This window comes from Delphinapterus leucas, chromosome 20, assembly GCF_059928025.1.
Source record: "Delphinapterus leucas isolate spDelLeu-1000000601 "Yukka" chromosome 20, BTC_Dleu_Yukka2, whole genome shotgun sequence".
Taxonomy (NCBI): Eukaryota; Metazoa; Chordata; class Mammalia; order Artiodactyla; family Monodontidae; genus Delphinapterus; species Delphinapterus leucas.
The window spans coordinates 60,505,925-60,527,612 of NC_143148.1; the positions used below are offsets into that span (position 1 = coordinate 60,505,925).

A 21,688-nucleotide genomic window follows, 5' to 3' on the forward strand; every position below is an offset into this window, starting at 1 on the left:
GGGTGTCACCTCCCAGGGCTGCTCCGAGGCCCTTCAGCTATCATCTCCAAGGGGTCAACTCCTGGACCCCTGGTACACTGCTGGTGAGAATGTAAAACAGTACAGCTGCTGTGCAAAACAATATGGCAAGTCCTCCAAGAGTGCAACTGAGAATTACCATGTGACCCAGCAACTCCACTTCTGAGCATACACCCTCCCCCAAACGAGAGCAGGGTTTCAAAGCGATATTTGCTCCGCCATGTTCACAGCAGCATTACTCACAAGAGTCAAACACAACATGGAAGCAACCCAAGTGTCCATCGACAAATGAATGGATGGAAAAAAACGTGGTTTATCTCTACAATGGAATATTCATTATTCGGCCTTAAAAAGGAAGGAAATTCTGCAATATGCTACCACACAGACTTCAGAACACTGAGGACATTATGCTCAGTGAAATACGCCAGTCACAGAAAGACAAATACTATAAGATTCCACGGATATGAGGTCCTTGGAAGTGTCAAACCCACAGAGACACACAGCAGAGGGGATGACAAGGGGCCATCTGTAACCGCTGGCATCACAGCCCATCCCGGCCCGCCTCCTCCCCACCCCCCCACCCCCCGCCGCACAGATGGCCCTCTCCTCCTCACAGGGGAAGCACAAACGCCAGGCAAAGGCCCGCTGTACCCAAGCCCAGGTCCTCCGGCCCCAGGTCCTCACCAGGGTGACCCCTGCAAGGGAGGCAGGAAGGGGCCATGCCCGTGACAGAGTAAACCAGGGGGTCACCGCAGCCAGCCCCCTGGACCCCTCTTTGGGGAGGGCCCACGGCTGTTCCTGCTTGTGGTGGCATCTGGGAGGGCAGAGCAGAGAGCAAGCCTGGCTGGCACTCCAGGGGAGGGGGGCCCTGGGGTGGGGCCGACGACACCCCCACCCTCCCCCAGCAGCCCTCCCCCAGCAGCCCTCTCCTGCTCGCCAAGCTGGAGGCTCCATTCAGGGAAACCTTCCTCTCTATTATTTTTGTAAAGAACACTGGGGTGATGGGACTTCCCTGGTGGCACAGTGGTTACGAGTCCACCTGCCAATGCAGGGAACACGGGTTCGATCCCTGGTCTGGGAAGATCCCATATGCCGCACAGCAACTAAGCCTGTGTGCCACAACTACTGAGCCCACACGCCACAACGACTGAAGCCCGCACGCCTAGAGCCCGTGCTCCGCAACAAGAAAAAGCCCACACACCGCAACTAGAGAAAGCCTGCACATAGCAATGAAGACCCAATGCACCCAAAATAAATAAATAAATAAAATGAATCTAAAAAAAAAAAAAAGAAGAACACTGCAGTGAAAGTAACGAGAAGCAGGAAGTCTTTATAACACAAGTCAGGCATCATTACTATGCTCAACTTCTGACATCTATCTTTAAAAATGGTCCTGTGGACTTCCCTGGTGGTACAGTGGGTAAGACTCCACACTCCTAATGCAGCGGGCCCCGGTTCAAGCCCTGGTCAGGGAACTAGATCCTGCACGCCTTGACTAAGAGCCCAAGCAACCAAGTAAATAAATAAACATTAAAACAAAAACCCAAACAAAAACTGGTCCTGTGGCTAGTCCTTTTCCTCCCGTGAGACCAGGCCCACTCCCACAATCACAGGCCCCCGGGGCTTCCCCAGGCAGGGCGCCCGGAGCTATGTGCCCTCCTCGAACACCACCAGGGACAAGCACATCCACAGCCTTGGCTCCCAAAGACCGCCACCTCCACCCCTGTCCACCGCTGGTTTTAGCGACGAAGAAACTGAGGGATCAGATACAACTTTTTTTTCTTTCTTTCTTTCTTTTTTGCGGTACGCGGGCCTCTCACTGTTGTGGCCTCTCCTGTTGCAGAGCACAGGCTTCAGACGCGCAGGCTCAGCGGCTATGGCTCACGGGCCCAGCCACTCCGCGGTGTGTGGGATCTTCCCGCACCGGGGCACGAACCCGTGTCCCCTGCATCGGCAGGCGGACTCTCAACCACTGCGCCACCAGGGAAGCCCCAGATGCAACTTTTAACCCCTTGTCACGGGTCACTATGAAGGGCCGAGCTCTTGCCCACGTCAGCGCGGGTTTCACGTCACCCACACCCGCTTCCTGCTTCTACGCGTGTGTAGCGCAGCAACAGCACAGGCGGCAGTGCAGGCATGCCTCGGCCACTGGTACCGGGTTTCCACGCTGGGTTCGTCACCGACACCTGGGAGCGACCTGGGTAAGACCTTCCCGTAACGACTGTTCCCGCGGGCCTCGCTCAGAGGTTCTGTTTCAGCTGAAGTGGGTGTTCAGAAAGGTCAGAACACGCAGCACCTGGAGCCGCCTCGGCTTTACCAGCAGGGGCACCTGCGTGGACATTCTCTAAACTTCATCTCTTAAGGCAAGAGCAGCCAGGCCCAGAGGCTTCCGTGCTGGGAGGGTGCCGCGCCCCCGCCCCCGCTGACACCAACGCTCGCTCCCTGCAGGTCTCAGAAGGTGATGCTCTGAAAGCCCCAGAGGGTGAAGAAGAAAGGCAGCCTCGGACAATGGACAACCAGACGGCCTGACACCAAGGCACTTTCCCGGGTCAAGCACCAGCTTAACTACCTGGACACAGGGTGCCGCCTGCAGCCAACTTCACAGCCATCAAAAGTGCCAGAGCGCTCTGCCCGAGACGGGCGCTCGTGGCCAACACTGGAGAGCACGCGGCAGGCCTGGATGCCAGCCTCCTTGACCCACCAAACTCCACGTCTCTCTGAGAGTTTTACTTTTAGGGTTAGTATCTGCGCCCCCCTCCTTTTTTTAGACTAAGATTCTGGAACATTGTTCACAGCCATTTAAACCTCTGCTAGTAAAACACAAGAGGACAAGCCAGCTGAATGAGGATACAGGTGCCATCAACTCTGCTTCTCCAAAATACCGCAGACGACCAAACACGGCATACAAGGAAACAACGGTGACCGGATGTACGTGACCCTCACAGGCAGCAGACGGCACCCCCTCCACCTGCGACACAACACCCGCCCAGCTGTCCGTCCACAGGCAGGAGGGCTGGGCGATGACAGGAGTCCCGTGTCCCGCACACGAGCCGTTCTCCGCGCGTCCTCTGCTCCACGCGCCCCAAGGTCCCCACAGCGCCGCTGCCCGTGTCCTCCCTTGAGGACGCCTCCAGAAAACACAGCCTAGAAAGCAGACCACGGGCGCCGCCCACACACACCACCGTGCCGCCAGGAAGCGAGTGCCAGGCGCCAAGGGCTCAGGATTCTTTCTTATTTTCAGCAAAGACCAAATAAGATCACCCAGGAGCCCGCTGCTGCGGACACCGCACCAGACCTTCCCTGACAAGGGCCTCCCACCTCCTCCCTCGGGTCCAGCATCTGGACAGTCCACTAAGCCCACACCCCGAGGCCAGGCCGCCAGAACCCTTCTTTGTGTTTCAGTGCCTTCTATGCCACAAAGGCCACCATCCACCCCTCCGCCCCTCACCCTGAAAGTGTAGCTGGAAGGTAATTTCGCAAGCGCCACCTGCATCCACCTTCACACCCACAATGAAAGGCACAGCACACCCTCAGTGGTGCAGAGAGGAAGACGGGACGGCATTCACCATGGTTTTGCGTAAAAGCTACAAAATCCCGAAGTGCGTGTCACAGATGCCAAAAGCAGCATCACGGACTTTTGTCACCTGACCAACAAGCCTGGAGTGAGCGGCACTTATGCTGTGCAACGAGACTCTAGAGCTGCGTGTCTTAAACCAAAGGCCCACAGGCCTGGGCCCGCCTCCTGCCAGCGCTGGCGCTCCAAGAATTCCCGCCCCTCTGGGTACAACAGCAACACAGCATGAATGGCAGTGAAAAGGCTTCCAGGGACAGCCACCCTTGGGCAAAATGAACTGCGCACAGCCTAGAGTACGCATGTCACCAACATTCAGCTGCCCCATCTAATGGACAAGGGCCCCCTTCGCGCGCGCGCGTGTGTGTGTGCGCTGAGGGGCTATGGAGAGAAGAGGAACAGAGTCACATACACCAAGAACTCCCATAAGAGAGGCCCAGGTAGTGAAGCATGCTGCTCAGCTGGCCTAGAGCCTGACCCACATGGCAAGGCCCGTGGCCGGCCTGGGGCACTGGGCTAGGCCTCCCAGGGCCATGCAGCCCACTACGGCACAGACTGAGTTATTCCAAACCTGGGCGCCCTGCCTGTGCTGCTCAGCACCAGCCACCCACCTCTTCCCTGAAGACCCCCTTGGGCCTTGCCTCTTCCTCCAAGTCTGAGGCCCTCTCCACACATGTGAGGAGCCCCGCCTGAGGCCCACCCAGGCCCCAGGGCACACCCCCATAGTTACAGCTGAAAACACTGAAAGTGTTCTCTTCTTTGGTTACACACAGGTCAAATCCCACGGTAAGCTCATCAGCAGGGAAGCGCCCGCCACCAGAAGGCCCCACCTAGCAGCACCAGGGCGTGTCCCGTGTCTATTTAGAACCAAATCAAAGAGATAACAGTTGCAAAATGAAGCACAACGCTGAGGCCTGAAGGAAATGAAACACAATAAATATTCACCAAACGTGACCCAAATCCAAGCTGGGAAAATATATCTATCAATATTTCTTTAAGACATACAATATTTCCAGGCTAAAGAATTCTGGTCGGAAATAGGTAGATTTTCGGGATTTCCATGGGGGCGCAGTGGTTAAGAATCCGCCTGCCAATGCAGGGGACAGGGGTTCGAGCCCTGGTCCGGGAAGATCCCACATGCCGCGGAGCAACTAAGCCCGTGCACCACAACTACTGAGCCTGCGCTCTAGAACCCGCGAGCCACAACTACTGAGCCTGCGTGCCACAGCTACTAAGCCTGCACTCTAGAGCCCGTGAGCCACAACTACTGAGCCCACATGCCACAACTACTGAGCCTGTGCTCTAGAGCCCATGCTCTGCAACAAGAGAAGCCAGCGCAATGAGAAGCCCGCAACACCACAACGAACAGTAGCCCCCCCACTTGCCGCAACTAGAGAAAGCCCGCCTGCAGCAACAAAGACCCAACGCAGCCAAAAATAAATAATTCTTTAAAAACTTAAAAAAAAAAAGGTAGATTTTCATTCCAATGTTTTTCACTCACTCTACAATCTGAAGCATTGTACAGTGAATGAAAAAATCTCTAAATTTACCTTGTAATTTGACAATGCGTACAAATTTGTTAATATGCTTAAATACCAGGCAAGGGTTAAGACAGTCTTATAAAGTTTTGAAATCTCTTTAAAAAAAAAAAGAAAGAAAGAAAGAAAGGAAAACCACGCTTACATTGTCTACAATTCTATGTCCAGAATTTAGGGAAATCAACCCAAATTTTCTTTGCATTCTATTAAATTCACATGCAATCTCTGTGCCAAGCCTGGTTCAATACTTCTACACACCAAACAGCCTACACTTACTTCTGTCACACACCCCAGCATAGTCTGGGTAACGGGCCACCAGGTTCCCACCCTTGCCCATCACAGAGGGAAGGGAGCCTCTTCCCCAGCGCCTGGGCCCCAGAGGTCTCGGAGGACACTCTGGGCAACCCACCAGCTTTCTGTCGCTGCAGTGACCTCTGGCAGGACCAGCGGAAAGACCACCCAGGTGGGGTGACCTTTCGGGAGGGCGGGGTGTCTGCCGGCCAAGAGACCCTGCAATGCACGGTGGCTACTGGACTTTCTGGAACTTGCCTTCCCGAATACCCCAAGCTCGTGCGCATTGTGCTTGCCCCCAACTCCTCCCGCTCTGCGTCCGCGGACACAGGGGACTCTGTGCTCAGGGGAGCCCAACGCAACCCTGTCTTCATGACAAATCGGCTGCTACTTGCCTGCAACCAGCAGACTCTTGCTAAAGACTGGGGCTCCCAACCCAGCCCCTTCCCAGCTGTGCCACGTGGGTGTTGGCACGTGCTCACAGGTAGGTCAGTGGCACTTAACGGGACAGAACCCACGACGTCAGTTTAACAGAGCGAGCCCCCGGAGCTGGCCCCCCAGCTCCGGGCACCCCACATGCCAAGCCTGGTCCCAGGAGGCTGACCCTGGGGAGGGCCAGATGGAGGGCCTTTGGCCTCCGCAAGCTGCGCTGTTGTGAACAACTCGTTACAAACGTGGAAACCACCCTTATCAATCTGGCTGTACAAACTCTGGCCACAAATACAAACGCTGGCCTGTGGCCAACTAGCGTGCAGCGCAAATCCCTCGCCCCCCCCACCCCACCAGGGCCCTCCACCAGGAGACCCAACAGAGCCCACTGCCACCGTGGGCCTCCCTATGACCAGGGGCACCTCACTCCCAGCACCGTGCGCAGGGACACTGAGAGCACTCAGCCCGGCCCAACATCCAACATGACCCTGGGGTCCCAGAGTGTGCGGGCTCCCCAGACTCACGGGCCGGGGCTGAGTCCAGGGTCCCTGCTCTGCAGAGCGAGCTTCTTTGGGGGCCAAACCTGAGACCGCCCTGCACGGCAACCCAAGGAAACCAGAGCGGGCTCCGGCTTTCAAAACATACCCCCCAGAAGCGTGGCTGCCTGAGGCAACCCACGGCCCCTGCACGCTGCCTTCAGTCGTGCCTCCCCGCCCACCAACGTCCTGACGATGTCCGGTGGCCACGCACATGCCACGCCCCCATGCCACCTCCCTCAGGCCCCAGTCCAGAGCTTAGAAAACACCTCCTAGACACACATTGTACGCTACTACTCACTCCTTATTTTGGACTAAAACCAGTTCTCTTTGAGGGAAGTAACATTAAAACAGTAATCCAAAGCTAGAGAGCACTTGTAAATTCCCTGTTTCATTCATACGGAAGCAGACAGACTTGTCGTGTGTTAGATGTTCCTCATCTGCTACTGGGCACCCCCCTGGGGCCCAAAAGTGAGCCCCACCTGGAGAGATCTCTCTGGAAGATGCTGCACCTGCAGCAGATGTCTCTGTCTACCAAGGGGCTGCCCTTCCCTGGCTCCCAGCTCTGTTCACAAGGCCTGCGTTCAGCGGTGTCGCCAACAGGCCCTCAAACCAGCTTCCAACATCCCTTTCAGCACACATCTTGTCCAGGCTTCTCTCTTTAGCACTTTCTCTTGCTCTCAAATTAATTTCTTGCTCAACGGGAAAATTCAGAGCAACGGAAACCCACGGGCCAGGGGCAGCAGGATGGCAGCAGAGCGCCCTAGCATCTTCCAGGAGGACGCAAGCACTGGCGGGAGATCCCCTGAAGGCCTCCCTCAGCCCCCTCGGCCCTGGCAGCCCACGCCGGACTCGGCAACATGCGCAGGCACCCCAACCTCCACGGGCTTCCCCAAAGAGAACGTGACTCTCTCACCGCCAAAGGCTCCAGTCACAGCAAAAAGCAGAGCAACATGTCCACTCCTGGCGTAGCCTGAGACAAACACACGCACACACAAACCTACGTGCTCGCGTCCGCAGCTGCACAGTTCACAGTCGCCAAGGGGAGGAGACGATTCAGGGGTCTGTCGACTCACGAATGGATCACCAAGATGTGGGTACTGCCACATGGTGAACTATGAGTCGGCCACAAAAAGGTACGGCGGCCGCTACACGAGATGCGGGTGAACGACAAACACGATGCTCGTGGAAGCTCCCAGACACAGAGGACGTTTATGGGCAAATGCACAGAGACGGGAAGCGCGTCAGCGGTTACAGGTGACAAACAACATCAGGAGGCCCTCATGGTGCGGCCGCTGTTCTCGTGTCCGGCTGCGGTGCTGCATGCAGGGAGCCCAGGACACACACACATCTAGGTAAACAAGGCAGTCTGAGTATAATCAGGGGATTTGACTGAAGCCGGTATGCTACCCTGGCTGTGATGCTGTCCAGTTTTGCAAAATGTTACCATGAGAGAAACCAGGCCAACTGTACAAGGCTCTCTGTGTTATTTCCTACACTTGCATGTGACTCTACAAAGATCTCAAGAAAATCAACACACACACACACACACACACACACACACACGCCACAAGGAGCCAGCCCATCTCAACACGAGCGCACAGCCCCACCGATAGGTCCCAGCTGGGGGCTTGAGCTCTGAGAGGCTCTCGTGAGCAGAAAGCAAACCTTGTTTAGATTCAAGCATCAGGAAGAGCAGGGAAAGGGAGGGGCCGTTTCAATCAGGTGTGGTGAGAAGGGACTGGTGGTCAAAGCGCTATAATCAGTAAAACCAGCTTCTCTCGCTTTGCAAGAATCCGTGTGCTTGGGCTTCCCTGGTGGCGCAGTGGTTAAGAACCTGCCTGCCAACGCAGGGGACATGGGTTCAAGCCCTGGTCCAGGAAGATCCCACATGCCACGGAGCAACTGAGCCTGTGCGCCACACCTACTGAGCCTGCGCTCTAGAGCCTGTGAGCCACAACTACTGAGCCCACGTGCCACAACTACTGAGCCCACGTGCCTAGAGCCCGTGCTCCGCAACGAGAAGCCACCGCAATGAGTAGTCCACGCACTGCAACCAAGAGCAGGCCCCACTAGCCGCAACTAGAGAAAGCCCGCGCACAGCAACAAAGACCCAACAATTAAAAAAGAAAGAAAGAAAAGCAGAATAAAATGATTAAAAAAAAAAAAAAAGAATCCATGTGCTCCATCACAGGCTTTCTTCTCAGGGCTCAGCACACTCAAATGAAAGGACCTGCATCGCAGGGTGGCCAGCGTGCATCCCCACAGCAGCTCTGAGGACATGCGTACAGCCGTGGGGGCCCACGTGGAGAAGTTTCCCGAAGGGCCTGTTGCCACATCTGGCAGTCCGATCCGCTCCCTGGCGTAAGGGCGCTCGTGGGACAGCAGCTCCTGCCCCCAGCCCAGGGAGCGATGCCGAGTCTCCATGTGGTCCAGCCATCACCCTGGAGCCCCTCAACAGCCGCTGTGGGGTCTCATCGGCATTCCCACGCCCTACAAACCAGGCCATACGCAATGCCAAAGGTGGGTCACTGAAAACCACTTTTTCAAAAATCCTATTAAAGCTCTAAAGGTGAAACCAGAGGGATGATGGACTCACGAACGCCAAGGCAGGAGTGAGGGTCTGCACGGAGCCCAGGGCCCCTCCCACCGACTCCTGCCACAAACTGAAGGAACACAAAGACCACCAATGATGGCACCTGACTCTCACGTAAATAAAAGATTTTAAATTCAGTTCTGAGAAAAATTACCACTAGAGTTCACACCCTTATGAGGAAAAAGCAACTACATGCATTGCAAGACAGACCATAACACTCGAAGTCTAAGGAAAAGGCTTGCACACCGTCTGTGGGCCCGCAGCACAGCGCCAGCAGTCTGCAAGGACGGAATCACCGACACCAGCCGCTCTCACCAGCCATCACTAGAAGATCCAAGGGAAACGTTTTAAGTCTTTAACTATTAGATTTACTACTGAAGTATGTGCAGGTAAAGTGATATGATATCACAGATTTACTTTAAAATACTAAAATTTAAAAATTTTTTTAAAAGAAGGAAAACAAAGACGTACACAAGCAGGGGAAGAAACAGAACCAAATGCTGGTAATTGCTGAAACTGTACACAGAGTGTGTATGACTGTCTCAGGTTCTGGGAGTGTTGGGAAACGGAAGGTGAAATAAAAATGTTACCTTTACGTGTGCCGTGAGACCGCACATGCCGGGGCTCCTGACAATGCGCCGTCCACCCTCAGGCAGCGAGAGCTGTCTGTCCATCCCTAGACTTTTCCTGAACGACCCAGTCACCTTCAGAGTCATTCACAGAACGGCCGCATGCACGCTCCTCCACGCACGAGCACACGCATGCACACACACGTGTGCACGCCTCTGGAGGACCAGAGAAACCAGTCGATGTTCTCACTACAGGAAATGAACTCTGAGGTCCCAGCCATGCCCTCCCTCAACATCACAACCATAAAGGGCTCTCCTGCCCCGCCTCCAGATCACGGGCAGGGGACAAGGCACTGTCACACAGTGTGGATAGAGAAGGCCTTCAAAGGTCATTCGGTCTAACCCAAAACAGTTCAGTTACTTTCCCACGATCCTAAAGCAAGCTAATGGTTTTAGCCTGAACAGAAAAACCGTACTTCCAAAATCACACCAAAATAAGTCATGCAGCTGTGAGGTAAACGACAACACCCACATCACGTCAACCCTGGGTCTGGGCCGCCGGAACCCTCACGGGCCAGCCCTGCACGCCGCAGTGGCACTGACAGCAGCGGCCGCAGGAGTGTGTTCTGGTCCCTAAAACACATGCGTGGACAAGTGGCACCTGTACCTGCCATGGGCACCACGACCACGGCCATGCTCCCCCCAGGGGCTTCCTGGAGAGCAGGAGGAGGGTAATCTGCAGATACGGGAACCTCAGTTGCCAAGTCCAGGCACGTAATTGGGGGCGGGGGGGAGGGATGCTGAACTGCCCTCCTGGTCACGGGGCAACACTGCGGCCACCGACAGGAGACATGGCCTTGCCAGAAACCAGCCACTCCGGAAAGAAAGAAACTGGTGCGAGACCATACCAGCACCTGACATTTGTGTTCCCATGAGCGGCTTCACTTAGCAAAAATCAAAACACTGAGTAACTCTCACGTTCACCCAAGAGCCACAGGCAAGCTCGGAGCACACACGTGTCCAGCTGTCTGCACACCTCTTACAGTGACCAGATCGACACGGTCAGTACAGTTACTTGTGATGAAGTCTGTTGATTCCGTGCGTTTCACAGAAACAGAGGTGGGGCTCAAGTCTCGGGAGGCGGTACCAGCTGGGCAGGAGGCCTGAGTCCCGGCCCAAGCGGCCTGACTGCCCATGCAGGCCCATCAGCCTCTGGAGGAGAGCGTCAGGGCCTCTTCCCCGCCCTGGACAGAGGCTTTCGCGGCAAGCAAGCACCTGCTGACCTAGGACACGTCCCCAAGGGCGCAGTGCTCCCCGACCAACCTCTCACCTTTCAGCCACAGACACCTTTTCTCCATCCCGTGGCAGAAAGGGTGAACCAGGACATGGGGCGCCCAAGTTCAGGGTCTTGAAACTAAGGGGGCTCAGGGTGAGCTCTGCTGCCACCAAGGCCCTCACACCTGTCCATCCAGACCCAGGGGGCACACCAGAGGTGACCACTCCTGCTTCCCGGCAGGGCTCTACGCGTTCCCATCTAAAGAGGAGGGCTGTGTGAGCCATCCCCCAAACCCCTGCCTACTTCCAGCCTGCGCTCTCCTGGCCTCACCCACGGGGGTGGAGTCGGCAGAGCCGGGCAAGATGCGCGCCTCTGGTGGCTAGGGCTTCAGGGTCCGAAGTTCCCCAACGTGCTCTCTCACCCCTTCCGTTCCCTCCCCAAGCCCTCAGGAGCTCTCTGGAAATCCCTTTCCTCTGAACTTCTTCTATTACCCGGGTTTACTATTAGTGTACTTATTTAGATACCTGTAGTGCTGGTATTTTATGTCTCATTTCATGAACTAATCTGTTGAACCATGAGAATCCGGGGCCTCAAAAAATACTTAACACGGCACTTAACACTCAGCAAGTATTCAAGAAAAGAACACACTTGATGACGGAAGGCTACACAACACAAGTCCTGGGTGCCGGTCCTCTTGGGCCCTCTTACTTCTTTGGGCTTTGCAACAAACTTAGACTGATACATGGTCGTTTTTCTACCCACACTTCTACAAAGCTGCAGTGAGAGACTCGTTTGCTTACAAGTGAATGATGGGGGCAGGGGGTGCAAGAAAGGCAAAACTTGTAAATAATTATTTTACTGGTAACTGCCTTCACCTTCTCTCCTCCCCGTGACATCCTTTAAACATAAAAACTCTGTAAAACACTAATATCAGATTTTGCAAACGTAGAGAATTTTAACAGAAATCCTCCAGATCTTGTGCTTCTGATCCTAGACATTCTCTTCACCAAGTAAGGCCCCTCGAGAGCAGGGCCTGCAACCCTGGCCGCTGTGCCCATCTGTGAGCAGGGCTCCAAGTGACAGTGCTCACTAGCACACACATCGCCGTGGCCACTTTTGTTCTGCACCAACAGAGGCTCTTCGGCCAGCAAAGCCAACTGGCCCAGATGGAAGAGCCTGCCGGGCCTGCTCAGGGCTGCCTTCCTCAACGCGGTTCCGTGAGAGGATCAGACACCACCGTGTGTAATGAGCTAACTTCTCCCTATGCTTCCAGACCATGCCATCCAGGCAGCACCCTAACCAAGAAAACCATCACTCAGGTCATTTGGCTTAGATGAGAAGAGCCCTTCAGGAGCTTTGTCCGGATAAGGCACGGGAAAACACCTATCCTTTCAAGTTTACAACCACATGATAAACAAGTACACATGCATGTATATAATGATTTTACTGGAAAGGTAAGCCTACCATCTTGATCACAGTGATTTAGTCCCAATTCTTGACACCAGTTTCAACTCACGACACTTAAGCTTGACCACCATAATGACCTCCATAGAAAATCACAAAAATGTAGAGCTTAAGAAGATATCAAACTAAGTTTATGTGTTATTAGGCCACAGATAAAGCAGGTTGAAAATAACAGTAACAGGATTATAAAGCCTGGTTAACTAGCATATTTTCTCAGGCTTTCTTTAAGACACTGGTGTATACAAAGATCCTGAATATTAACAGGCCAAGCAAAATGCATCTAAATTTATTCATAAGCCTGAGTTATAAGCCTAAAAATATGCAGAAACAGTCGGAGCTCAGAAGTGGCTAGAAGCTCAGAGAGGCTCAACCAACCCACCGCTGAATCACTTTTATAAGGACTACGCCCCGCTGAGCCTCCATGTGCACAGCACCCCCGGGGCTCCCCATCACGCACAGGGCAGGGACCACGCATGCCACAGCCTCTGATCTGTGGCCACCCCACTATGGTTAGGAATCACTTGTGTGACAAGCACAACTTGGAAAAGCAGAACACAGGAGAGGAGATGCAGTCAGGAGACACAGGAAGACGGAGGAGGCATTCTTAGGCACTGTTTTGGTTTTTTTCCTTTTGCACATGTTTTTTTGGGAGGGGTAGTGGGTGGGGAAGGATTGTGTAAAGTTTAAAGTCTGTTCAGAACCAGATCATCGTGAAGGGTGTGGATGGCACCCAGGAGTGTCAAGGCACCCATGTAGCCACAGCCAAGCCGACCCGGGTGAGGTGGCGGTGCTCACTGAACAGCATCACCGAGAACCCTGGTGCTCCTTGACGATGACCAACACACAGAGACAGACTCAACGCGGGGGCTCATCCGTGCCCACCAGTGTCCTTAAAACAGCTGGCCCCCAAAACGTGCAAAGGCAGGACATGTCTGGAAAGGCTTTCTGACTGGGTACAGGAAGGTGGGGCAGCTCCCACACCTGCCCCACACTAGCCATGAGGCAGTTCAAGGAGTGCCTGCAGTCGGTGGGGCACATAGGGGGACTAGCAGTTTCTAAGTGAAAGGAAAAAAAAAAAAAAAACAGATCAAATGTCAACAGTGAACGGGGCTCCCGATATGACCTGAACACTGAACGTGGGGTTAGGAGGCCGCCAGACCGGACAGGCACAGCCTGGACGCGCTGACCAAGCACTCCAGACGCTCGGCCTCTGAGCAGGGCAGGCTGCTCCATCACTGCTGGCCCGGGTGTATGTGCGGTGTGCGCACTCACGCTTCAGGAAGCGGGAACCAAAGTGGAGGGCAAACGAGGTGTCATTTGTTTGTTCCACTCACATTGTAACTGTTTTCAATAACTGCCCAAGAAGTATTCATCAAAACTTTTGTAAATACAGAAAAACAAAAAATTTAGAAAGAAACCTGCTACAGACACTTGCCATTTCACAGTTTCCTCATCGCTCAAAAACATACACTTTCATCTTTATTCACCAAACACTGCATCTCGAAACTACTCAATTCAAGTCCAAATATAAATGGGTGTATAAAAAACTCCTCCTTTCTACCAAGAAATTCACTCTGAAGAAATGTTATTTCTGGCACCCCAGGTGCAGAATGCCAATGCGGTTTTAGCTCCTCTGCTCCCAGTTTGCTCGAGTGCCACGACCTCCAGGGCCGGGCCACGGGCTATTCCAGGGCCCTCATGGCCACACATGCGTCCTCAGGGGCCCCAGAGGGAGGCGCTCTGGGTGGTGGAGAGTCAGCGTGGGTGCTGGAAGCCAAAGCCGTCTTTGCTGAAAGCCAACGACCCGGTGCACACGGGCTCACTAGCAGGCAATCTAGAGAAGATGACCGCAGCCGTGAACAGGGCACTGAACTGACGCTGCAGGTGCCGCCCAGGGTGCTTTCCAGGGAGGAGCACAGAACCCAGGAAACACGCCCGCCAGTCTCCATGCCAAGTGACCAGCACGAGGCCTGGTGTCTAAAGGAGGAGAGAGGCTGTGAGGTTCTGGCCCCAAACGTCCCCCTAGTGACAAATGCCCGCAGCTCCCCTGCGCAGGCTCCAGAGGAGAGCTCGGCACAGACACGCCAAGCCCGGCACTGACGGGTCCCAGGGCCCAGCCCCGAACAGAGGGCAAGCCTCAACCTAAAAAGCAGGGACTGCAGGAGGAAACCCACCAAGAAACTGCCAACACGCCTGGGCGTGCAGCCCGAAGGGGCAGCGTCTCTCGCGCTGCACGACCCCCAACCCTAAGCCATCAACAAAAAGCCACACGTGACAAGCGTTCTGCCTATAAACCAGGTGAGAGGACTCCATGGGGTGACCCGCTTCCAACTCTAAGAAAAAGATGGACTTAATCCTGCGCCGAGGCCCATGGGGGACAGCACAGAGCCCCGGCTTCCAAGAGATGGCGGACGCCCACCCACAGCCCCTCTGCCCTCGGTCCTGTCCGTCTAATCTCCACAGCTCCTCTGCATTGGCAGCTGGTTCCATGTGAAGCAGCCTCAGGATGTGTCCAGAAGAAGCCTTTCGGGCAAAGGGGAAACCGCACCTGAACCCAGATCCGCTGCCCTCGACTGCCGAGCACCCAAACCGGGGACTCGCTCCAATGTGGCCAGCAGGACTCGGGTTTGAAACTGCACACAGCGAAGGGCCCGAAGCACGGCCCCCACAGTCTGGTTGCACACGAGAGTCCGAGGGGCCCTCTGGACAACCTCGGCCCCTGTCCCAACCAGACGGAACCCTGCCCACAGGCTCGTCAGGACACACGGTCCACAGAACCAGACCTTCAGAACTCTCATGGCAAGAAACGAATGGCCTTCAGCTAGTCAAATTCAGCCTGGAGGATATGTGTCGGTATACATGTATGTACGTACACACACACCCCACATTTACTCACTTTATCATCCAGCGTTTAGTGAACATTTTTCAGCCCCACAAATGGATGTGACAAGGCGGGGGGAGAAGACTGGGCTCAGGGCATACTGTCGGCCGGCCTGGGTCATTCACTTGGTGACCACAATGCAGCCACGCAAGCTCTCTGGGCCGTGGCCTCCCAGCAGTGCTCACACCGTGTCTGTTCTCTTCCCCCAGACAACTCGAGACCTTTCAAGTCCAAGTGCCGTGCAGCAGTACTGTGGAGGACCAGGAAGGCCCCCTGCTCTGACCCACCTCCTCCAGCCCCTGGAACCCAGCAAGCTGGCCCAAAAGCTTCAGACAGTGCCCAGTGCAGGGGAGGCCCAGGCAAAGCTGAAAGCAATCTGTTACTTCCGCCTCTGCACACCAGGGCTCTCAAAGGCTAGAAATCAACAGTTTGTCCCTGCCTTGCAGCCTAACAAAGAAATTAAAAGTACAGTCTTTAAAACACAACTCCAGGGCTTCCCTGGTACCACAGTGGTTAAGAATCCACCTGCCAATGCAGGGGACACGGGTTCACGCCCTGGTCCGGGAAGATCCCACATGCCACGGAGCAACTAAGCCCGTGAGCCACAACTACTGAGCCTGCGCTCTAGAGCCCGCGAGCCACAACTACTGAACCCCATGCACCTAGAGCCCGTGCTCCCAACAAGAGAAGCCACTGCAAGGAGAAGTCCGCGCTCCACAACGAAGAGTAGCCCCCGCTCGCCACAACTAGAGAAAGCCCGCACGCAGCAAAAAAGACCCAACACAGCCAAAAATTAAAATAATAACAATAAATTTATTAAAACACACACACATACACACACACACACAAGGCCATGTATTTATTCAACTATGCCCTGTCAAATAACTGTTTCTTGTCCGGATTTTCAACTTTCATACCACTGTCAGTTATTTTAAAACAGTTAATAAAAGTTACTAAAATACATTCGATGGACACACTAACTCAGGCATGACTCTGGACCCCTTCCCCCTGCACCACAGTCCAGGCTCCGGGCTCAGGGGTTGGGGACAGGACGAGGGGTGAGGCAGGGTCTGTCTTTTCTTAAACAACCATAATGTGAGCAGCATGCTTTTCTTGCAAAAGTTTAGATAATACTGATACCCTAAAAGAAAGTTTAAAAGTAACTAAAGACAAAAGAAAACTAAAGACAAGCCCCTACCATCGGGTCTCCAGCCAAACACTGAATCAATACTCCCCCGCCTCTGTTTAAGATTACAAGTGGTACCCATGAGCAAACTTTCCCTAACTTAACACAGAAACCCACGACTGATTCCCCAAACCTGCTGTGCACGGTCCCACAATAATTTATAAAACTGCAGGACCTGTAATCAGAGCCCATCTTCCCCTACTGCTCTGTTTAGGAGCAGAAAAGCGGCAAGTCACAGACGGCGCTCACCTCCTGCCTTGCAGAGCAGAGGGTGCAGCAGTCAATCCAGAACGACCACCTCAGGGAACGCTCCCTCCCAGGTAAGGGGGCACACGGGCCGCACAAGCCCAGCCCTCCCTCCTGGGACCACCACCCCCGACCCGCTCTGATTCTCTTCTCTGTGGGCAGCTGCTAAATGAGACAGGCCAGCAGCCTCTGCCCCCTGGAAATGCATACCTATGACCTAAGGCAAAAAAGACGCCATGGTGCTAAGGTCCGAGACAGGCTGAGGACCAAGAGCTCCGGGAGTGGGAGTGGGGAGGAGCCACAGAGGAAAGGATTAGTCTGTGGATGAAAGGTTCAACAGAACAGAAAGGTGCCAGCAGTGAGTCCTCCCCTTACTGCTTCCTGAGGGACCACGGACGTCGCCACCTCTGCTGGAACAGCGGGGACAAGACGGCACTGCATCGGCCCTGAGAGCTGCTTTCTGTCTGATTCCAAACCTCCGCGTCCCGCTCCGTGCACACCTGCTGATTTACTGTGTGTCTGCAGTGACAGAGTAGCCATGGAACAAGGTGCATGAGAAGCAGCACAGTCCAGATGCAGCGGGTGGACAGCCCCATGGACGAGAGTCAAGGACCTGACACGAAGTGGGCACGTGCGTGGACCGCACTGACCCTGGAGAGCTGCCTCCACCCTCCTCCGTCCTCCCCGCTCGGCAGCCACGGGGAAAGGGGCTGTGGTCATACCCGCCAGCGCCGTGCAGGAGCTCCGCTCCCGTGGAGGGAGGTGCTCCACCGTAAAGAATCTAAAACACCCTCCTCTGTCCTGAGTCCTGAACTCCCCCCTCCGGAAAAAGAGTATTCTCTAAGCTGAGGCCTGTCCCACACCCTCAGACCCTGGGACGGGGGGCTTACAGAGGGACCAGGCCCACGGCTGGACCCGTTTGCAAATCTAGCTCTGAGCCAAACACAAAGCCTGCCTGCAAGGGTCAGGGAGTCACCAGGCACAGGCTTGCAGGCTGCAGGGCTGCCGGTTCACCCAGGACAGAAGGCCAAGCACACCTCAGGAAGCAGGCGAATCCTGCCTGCAACATCTTTCCCTCATGTGCAGGAGGCCACCTGCTCCGAAGTTGTTCTGAGCCAGTGAGGCTCGGCTCTGTATCGAAATCGAGCTGAGATCCAGAACACAACATCTATCTACACACACACACACGCGCGCGCGCGCGCCAATTATGTCTCAATCACACTGGGGGGGAAATAAAACATAAAAATTTTTAAAATTAGAAAGGGACAGGGAATGATTTTTTTCCTTCCTTTTACCTCAATCAGGTGGCCTTTTGATCTTACAACATTTTACAGTAACCCACATTTAATATCAACAGAATTCAATCCTAACGACAGCCCCGTGGTGGCAGAATCAGGGAGGGTCGGTGAGGAGTTTGTTGGCATATATGTGAGTGCCTGTGTGTGAGCACACATGTGAGCACATATACATGAGTGCACAGCAAGAGGCAGCTTTTCACGGCAGAGTCTGTAAGAGAGAAGAGAGCTTCCAGGCCCTAAAAAGGAAACTCAGGACTTGTCTGCTCATCAGTCTTCACAAAACGAGCACAGTCCCGTGTTCACGTCCTCCAGCACCAGGGAAGCGTGTGACGTGGGAATTAGCGTGGCCGGAGCCCTCCCCATGGTGAGGACCCGCCTTCCCAGGAAGTCGGGCTGGTTTCCAGCAAGAGATAAACCAAGTAAGGGAAGGCGACAGCACCCAAAGCCACCCCCAATTCTGCCTGCAGAAATGCAGTTAACTCCCAGCTATTAAGCAACAAACAAAACAGATGTTTTATGCTATCTCTTCATTATTTTTTAATCGGACCACTGAGCTGAGAAAACACCAACTAAATGCTTTATAGGCAGCCCTGAAGCTAACACCTTATAAACAAAACCTTTCTATCATTCTTCTGCTGTAGCTTTTATGAAAACAGGTTCCGAGAGAAGCTTCTAAGAAATTCCAATTCTCCATGGCCGAGACTCAGAATGCCTGAGTAGACGGCACCATTACAGACACAAGGACCAAGAACTTTCCCAGTGACCACGGCAGCTACGGCAACGCAGGTGGCACTCGCACTGCAAGGTCTCGGCCTTCGGAGCCCAGCAGAGCCCTCCCCGCCGGCCCGGAGACGGAGAAGTCCCCACCCACAGCGGGGAAGCTCGGAAGGGCCCGTGTGTCCTCGGCTGGTTGAGGGCCGCCCTCCGTGGTGAGAAAGGAGGCGGAGCGACCAGTCCCGACAAGAAAACAAAACCAAAGGACCAAGGGTCTTCACTCCTCAGCAATTACATTCACTTTAGGTACAGCCTACCAACCACAGCCTGGAAAGAAGACCACCCCCTGCGGCGGCGGCGCTGTCCGTCCGTGTCACAGGAAGCCCTCCTCCAGGCCATCACGCATGGGGACACCGGTCCACTTAATAGGCAGCTGTCGTATCCCCCAAGCTACCGCCTGGGCCCCAAACCTGCATCGACAAACCATGGAAGGTAAATTTTAATACTTAACTAATCCTTGGGAGACTGGGATTGACATAGAGACACTCATATGTATAAAATAGATAAGTAATAAAAAAAATTATAAAAAATACTTAACCCATCTTATTTAAGGAGAGAAGTCACTCTAAGCTCTCAATCGACTTTAAAAACTTAAGGAACATAGTCGTATTTGTCAGCAAAAGAAGCAAAGAGGCTGCCGGGGTCTCTCCTATTTCTCGGATTATAATTGTTGAAGTAAAGCCCTTACTGATTGGAAAACATAATGTGGGACTTTATTTTTTTTTAATAAATTTATTTATTTAGTTTTGGCTGCGTTGGGTCTTTGTTGCGGTGCGCAGGCTTCTCATTGTGGTGGCTTCTCTTGTGGAGCACGAGCTCTAGGAGAGCAGGCTTCAGTAGTTGTGGCACGTGGGCTCCGTAGTTGTGGCTCATGGGCTCTAGAGCACAGGCTCAGTAGTTGTGGCGCACGGGCTTAGCTGCTCCGCGGCATGTGGGATCTTTCCGGACCAGGGCTCGAACCCATGTCCCGTGCATTGGCAGGCGGATTCTTAACCACTACACCACCAGGGAAGCCCTAGAAAGTCACATTTTTTAAAACTTTATTCAACTATAGTTGATTCACAACGTTGTGTTAAATGTCTGCTGTACAGCAAAGCAGGGCGTCGCACTGTTAACAGTGTGACGAGCAGGACGGTCCATGGAGCCTGTCCGCCTCGTCACAGCCGCACAGCCGGTTCCCCAGACGCAGCGTGCAAGGCAGCCACTCCACCCTCCACCCCAGGAAGGCCTGGCCAGGAGGTCACAGCCACACACAGCCACTCTGGACGCTCGCAGCCCGGCCTCTCTTCTGGGCTGTGACAGCACAGCACAGCTCCCGGGCAGGGTGAGGCTTTCTGAGACCATGGTCTAGTCTAGATGGCCCCCCCAGAAGGAGGGCTGCAATTCGGGGAGGGGGGCTCAGAGCTGCTGACACTTTTATCCCAAAAGGTACCTGCCAGGGAACAGTATATCTGAAAGAACTTCAGGACACAAATAATAGTGATAAAACTGCAAGTCATGACCTGAAACAGTTTACCTCTTACCTCTGGTGGGTGGAGAAAGCAGATCGTTTCCCAAGTGACAAAACGTTCATTTAAGAAAATAATAATCTTGACAGCATGGATGACATCAAGCAAAACAAACGCTTCAGACGTTCTCACATGATGCAATGAACGCTTCGTAAAATGGAAGCCTGGAGACGCTTCCACCCCGACGGGACTGCAGGCGTTCCTCACCCAGGCGGCCGCGGGGCCAGCCAGCACCCCGACTGGACATGATGAGCAGGCACTTCTCCTCTGTGGTCATATGCCTCCCAAACCACAACCCCGTCTAAGGAGAAAACATCAGAGAAACCCACATGGAGGACATTCTCTAAGAAACACCTCACTGGTGGTCCTCGAAACTGCCCAGGTCACAGAAGAACAGAAGAGACTGAGGTGATAGGACCGCTGAACGCGATGGGGTGTGCTGGGCAGGGCCCTGGGACAGAGCGGGTGTTGGGCAAGGAGTGAGGCTGAACAGTCGGAGTGCGAGTTAATACAATGCACCAGGGCCAGTTCCGGGAGGACAGACTGGCAGTGCCGACCCGACGATGCAAACAGGCCCGTCGACAGCCCCGTGTGCAGGGCTGCCAAGGAGCCCAGAGCCTGCGTCTCTGAACCATCAAACTCCTGGAGCAGAAAACTGCCCAGGGCTGCTTTCTTCTGAATATCATGTCAGAGAAGAGGAACACCGGAAACAGATTCTAAGCAATTCCATTGCAGAAGAAAGGAAACCTCTTTGAGTGAGCCTATGTCGAATCCCCACCGGTGACCCTCCCGGTCACCCTCACCCAGTTGACCTGGGCACCTTCCTGTCCACGGAGTCCTTCCCTTGTCCCCAGCTCACAAAGTTTAAAGCCAAGGAATCCACAAAATGCTCCCACATCAACTGTGAAGACCCGAGGGGCAGTGATGCCCAAGCCCCAGTCAGGCAGAGGCACCCGATTCCAGACGCCCACCCCGCTGCACAGCCCTGTCCAGCCCTCCGGTGCCCACTCTGCTCGAGCCGGCATCACGGAGAGGACGAGTGAAAGTGTACCTTAATCTACACGGCTCTGTAAAAAAAACGAACATCTGTTCTTGGTGACACATAAATGTGCCAACTAAATTAGAAAAGTGATGTCCCCTAAGGTCTAAAGCAGCCCCAGCAGAGCCGTGGGGACTGGAGGCCGAGTGCACTCTGCTCTGCAGCCACCTGCTCCACCTGGCACGGCGGCCCAGGGGAGAGCCCGATAAACCTGCAGGCTCCAGGCTTCGGGGCAGAGCTCTCAGGCCTCTGGTCCTACCTGCCTGCGAGTGCTCGCATTCACTAGTTTTGCTGTTTTCTGGCTCACCTCGTCTCACCCTTCACACTCCCCCAAACTGAAGGAAGTCAGCTTTACAGGAGCTTTACAGGAGGCAGGGAGGTGCTTGATAAAGAGTACAAACCCATTTCAAGTTGAAGCAAACAGCAACCAGTACATGGGGGTTCCAAACTGCTTAAGCCTCACCACAA

General features: G+C 54.3%; 1 protein-coding gene across 13 annotated transcripts in view; it reads right to left on the bottom strand.

The window, feature by feature from the left end:
* ANKRD11 (ankyrin repeat domain 11) overlaps positions 1–21,688 on the bottom strand; it is a 171,310-nt gene that overhangs the window by 61,380 nt on the left and 88,242 nt on the right. For 7 of the 13 annotated variants that reach the window (XM_022582893.3, XM_089903437.1, XM_022582891.3 and 4 more), the window contains one exon: positions 20,197–20,482. The exons of the other annotated variants lie outside the window; for them this stretch is intronic. The gene's annotated coding sequence lies outside the window, so the exon portion shown is untranslated. The remainder of the gene's footprint in view (positions 1–20,196; positions 20,483–21,688) is intronic. 13 annotated transcript variants of the gene reach the window in all.